Consider the following 5,192-nt stretch of genomic DNA (forward strand, 5'->3'; position numbering starts at 1 on the left):
TTCATTATATAATGCAACAGATTTTTTTCTCGCAAAGTTTCGGCTGAAGACATGCGGAATTTGTTGCGGGACATCGTGGAATATTTGCGCTTCAGCCCTTATTGTATCACGATGTTCCGATATGTGGCGGCGCTGTGTGTAGCCATCAAAATGGCGCCTGTAACGGTGCTGCGTTCCTAACAGAGAGCTGTCATTGAGTTTCTTTTCGAGGAAAACCAGAGCATCACAGATACTCATACGGGCTTGCAGGATTTCTACGGAGCCCTGGCAGCGAACAACAGGACGATGAATCGTTGGACGAGGCCGGCCGCACACGGCTGTGACTCTTGCAGTGTTGGAACGTGCGGATACTCTCATTCGAGGTAATCGAGGGATTACAAACAAGCATCTCGCTGCACAACTAGACGTCTCTGTTGGTAGTGCTGACAAAGTAGTCCCCTTATTGGGTTCTTTGCCGCCTAACAGGAGATCATAAAGAGCAAGGAAGGACCAACTACAGGAAATTTATTGGGCATTACGAGGCTGGTCGCTATAATTTTTTGTCGAACATCATTACGGGTGGTGAAACATGGATTCATCACTTGGAACCGGAAACAAAGCACCTATCCATGGAGTGGTACAACACCATCTCTCCTCCGAAGAAAAAGTTTAAAGCTGCACCTTCAGCTGGGCAAATCATGGGGTCGGTCTTCTGGGATTCTGAAGGGGCTGTACAAACAAACTTCACCATGACAGCGCAAGGCCTGACACAAATATGAGCACCCGAGAGAGTCCAAGAAACGTCATTGAACTGCTCTTACTCATCCAATCTGTAGACCGGATGTCGCACCTTCCGACTCCCACCTGGACCAAAGGAGGAAGTCGTACGTGGATGATTGGGCGATCATCGCTGTAGCAAGACACTGACTCGATCGTCGACCAGAAGAGTGGTGTCACGCGGGCGTGTGCGCCCTCCCAGTAAGGTGGCGTAAGGTCGTCGCATTGAACGGAAATTATTTTTAAAAATACGGTTTTGTTGACAGAAGAGTGGAGAATGATACGGTATACTGGAATACTGAATAAAAGCATCCTAAAACTAAAAAAAAAGAAAAACTTCTCCCGAACAGCCCATGAAGGGCCAACGGTACCGATCGGCCGCAGTGTCATCCTCAGCCCACAGGCGTCACTGGATGCGGATATGGAGGGGCATGTGGTCAGCACACCGCTCTCCCGACCGTATGTCAGTGTCCGAGACCGGGGCCGCTACTTCTCAATCAAGTAGCTCCTCAGTTTGCCTCAAAAGAGCTGACTGCACCCCGCTTGCCAACAGCGCTCGGCAGACCGGATGGTCACCCATCCAAGTGCTAGACAAGCCCGACAGCGCTTAACTTCGGTGATCTGACGGGAACCGGTGTTGCCACTGCGGCAAGGCCGTTGGCGTATAAAAGCATCCTGCTTTCAGAAAAAAGTGTGCTTTGCTTAATAGACTACCCTCGTAGCATGGGGAAGGATGGCGAGGGAATGTGGCCGTACCCAGTAACGACCATACTATATTTTTTCTCCAAATTCTTGAGCTCTTTACCTGATACTCCACGAGTGACTAGTCGAGTCTATGAACTTATTATGTGCTCTTACCACGACCTCCAGCTGTTACTATACTGTAAGCTATGTTCTCTAAAAGACTAATTAAGTTTCACTATGACGCTTATGAGAAACATTTTTGCTTAAACTGAACTCATTTGAGAATTTTTTCATTGATATTAATTTTGAATAAAAGTTAACAGTGTTTTAATATATGCTCGAATATTACAAAGGCTAACGATGTTATCCGAAGCGCTTAGTGGATTTCTTTGGGGTCGTGCTACAAAGAATCAGTCACTTTTCACTAGCACTTCACTTCTTACCTTAGTTATCGTTTTGATAACGTGGTATTTTCGACTAAAAACAGTGCCACTGCTTTTATTTGGGCCGTGGACCAGTATAAATTTACTTAAAGCACTTTCCTTCTGAAAATGGGTAACATGATTGAAAAGAAATCGGACCCTGGACAAATATTGAAAACAGCTTTTAGAATTTAACTTTGAAATCATCACTAAAACTTTCCTTAAAATAAAACCACTTTACCTCAGATCAAGAATGAAATGAGCAAGACAGAGAGCGCTACTTTCTTTTTTAACCAAATTTATGAAATTATTCAAATACAAATAAAATTACTCCTTTAAATTTACTGGTCCGATTAGCCATTGAATATTACAAAGCGACCTTCGGAACTTGTAACATAACTGCCTTCTCTGATGAGTTACGGAACTACTCTCTTATTAAAAGTACTTTACAGAACATGAACTGACAGATATAACTTTTGGTTCACTAAACTGCATCTGCGAAATGATATTTGATAAAGGACTAAGGTATTTTCAAATGATAGTAACAAAAGTGAATATAAATAAATCACAATATTGTTTCAGAAAGGATCACAACACTTTCCTTGGCATAAATGTCAGTATTGAAGACAATAATGAACGCCAAAATTCATGCCCTTAAACTGCAGTGCAGCCGAGAGTATTGTTCAAGATTTTACAGTTATTTCATGCCTCGTTTTCTATACTTATAGATAGAAAAAGCTCGACAGTGTAACATAATGCAAAATTTAGAAACAGGCAAGCAATTTACTTTTGATTATTGAAAGACTCAATTGAATTTATTCTAAGCAAATGGGCAACTGATTTTACCTTTAGTATAACGCCGGCCACTGTGGCCGCGTGGTTCTAGGCGCTTCAGTCCGGAACCGCGTTGCTGCTACCGTCGCAGGTTCGAATACTGCCTCGAGCATGGATGTGTGTGGTGTCCATAGATTAGTTAGGTTTAGGTAGTTCTAAGTCTAGGGGACTGATGACCTCAGATGTTAAGTCCCATAGTGCTGAGAGCCATTTTTAGTATAACAACAATAAAACACATATCACGCCAGCAGAAGTCACTTGCTAAGCTAAATACAGAGTAAATGAAATTGTGCACTCTCTATTTGTGCTGTATCTTTAGTTATTAGTTTTGCCAGTGAAATTTTAATTACTTTAAGTTATTAAGGTAACGGCCTTGCCGCAGTGGATACACCGGTTCCCGTCAGATCACCGAAGTTAAGCGCTGTCGGGCGTGGCCGGCACTTGGATGGGTGACCATCCGGTCCGCCATGCGCTGTTGCCATTTTTCGGGGTGCACTCAGCCTCGTAATGCCAATTGAAGAGCTACTCGACCGAACAGTAATGGCTCCGGTCAAAGAAAACCATCATAACGAACGGGCGAGGGGTGTGCTGACCACACGCCCCTCCTATCTGTGTCCACAGCTGAGGATGACATGGTGGTCGGATGGTCCCGATGGGCCACTTGTGGCCTGAAGACGGAGTGCTTTTGAAGTTAGTAAAGTTAACACTCAAAATCGAAAATTAGTTAAGCCTCTGTTAAGCAATACAAGATTGAACAGTTAATGAGCCAGAAAATTTAGACTGAAGCTTATGTTCTTACGACACCCAGTGATTGCACTGAAAGGAAAACGGACCCTGCCTGGCAATAATGTCTGAGGACCATGACAACACAGGTGGCCTACAAATTTTAACTATTGCAGATTATTATTCAAGTTAGTTATACTCTGTGAAAGAAATCGCGCCGGGAAATGCCTCTACAAGGTTATACTTTTTTTCACTCAACATTCTTACGATGTCGTAGCTGTGCGGACGACGAAGAATGTAGCCGACGACAATGTTGAGCTGCAGCTGTTGCTGCTGCTGCTAGTTCAGCACCCCGAGTCATCTCCAGAGCCACGGATAATTATGGAACAGGCAATAGTTGGAACCGCAGCTTCCTCCGCCCGTCCACTACTAACGTGCTCTCAATACCTGAGGTATAACGGATCAGGTGCGGCGCATACACTGGCGCGATCATAGCTGCACACCGCGTCTACGGGAGCGCCCCACAAAACACTTCCGCATTCTTTCATCACTCAAGCTTCCTCTCTGCGCGACATAGACTCTCGATACGAAAAGATAAACAGCGGCACAGTTCTGCTATCTCGTCGTTGCTATCGATACATTAAAATAAAGCTCCCTTGGCTATTAACACAGTTTTCAATATTTACATTATGATTGGAATCAATTATATAGAGCCAGTAATAAATACAATATTACAGTCATTACATATAAACTACAGTTTCTCTAATGAAGCTTCCATATTCAGAACAAGTTATGATCGGATATTACACGCTGAAAAATTTTGGATAGTGCAAAAGGTATTTTATCTGCATTTTCGGTGTCACATGGTCTGCAATTTTTTTGAGAATTTTCTAAGCAATACACTTTCATGATTCAGTCACTTTTTAATATGAGTATTTAGTTCGACACGACACATATCTGCGGCAGCCTGCTACCATCTTCCGGTGCTCATCTGCTGGTTGCACATTCTGTTCACTATATTTCGGGCATGTAACCACGCAAATACTCTTTCTTTAACTGATATTTCGGCTGCGTATCGTCCGGTTAGCCTCAGACTGAGTCTCGAAACTGACGATGCGTCTTTTTCCTTCAGTTATTGTTATTTGATCCTCCCGCGCCCTGGGGTGGCCTGTCAGTGGTACAGGCAACCCACTCTTCAGCCAACTGACAATAAAAAATTAAATTAGACGGAAAAGAACAAGAAACAGATGGTGGAGATATTTACACTGAATTAAAAACTTTTTAAAGATGAAAAATAAAACGGAAGTTTTTAGATATTCGATAGATGTCTTTTTGTACTGGTAGTAAAAAACAGTAATAACGAAAGGTAAAATGAAACACAGGAAGCGCACATTTAAAACTATTAAAACATGTTTCCAAAACACTGACATTTGAAAGAATCACTTTCCTATCACTAGAAACTGGAGGGACCTGCCGTGGTATGGGGAATCAGTTGTTGAAGTGGAAAAGCTTTGGGAGGTGGGGAGAATGGGAATGTTGTGGTATAAGGATGGAAAACTGGTGCTTAGCAGCGATGGCGTAGGAAGGGGTGGAGTAGAGGGGGGAAACGGTGACGCTAATAGCTGTTCAGAAAAGGTGAGGAGAGAAAAGAAAGGCAGATGGGGAAAAATGGGGTCAAGGAAACGTGGGGAGGAGCGGAAGAGAAAGCCTGGATGAGGTGGAATGTCAGGGCAGAGTTCGTGATCTAGAAAGGGGACACGGTTGAAGTTACTT

General features: G+C 43.4%; 2 pseudogenes; one reads left to right on the forward strand and one right to left on the reverse strand.

Moving 5' to 3' along the window:
- Positions 1-1,300: 1,300 nt before the first annotated feature.
- LOC124724303 lies at positions 1,301-1,418 on the reverse strand (annotated as a pseudogene).
- A 1,641-nt stretch (positions 1,419-3,059) lies between these two features.
- On the forward strand, positions 3,060-3,177 carry LOC124727031 (annotated as a pseudogene).
- Positions 3,178-5,192: the final 2,015 nt, after the last annotated feature.

This window comes from Schistocerca piceifrons, chromosome 1 (genome assembly GCF_021461385.2).
Source record: "Schistocerca piceifrons isolate TAMUIC-IGC-003096 chromosome 1, iqSchPice1.1, whole genome shotgun sequence".
Lineage (NCBI taxonomy): Eukaryota > Metazoa > Arthropoda > Insecta > Orthoptera > Acrididae > Schistocerca > Schistocerca piceifrons.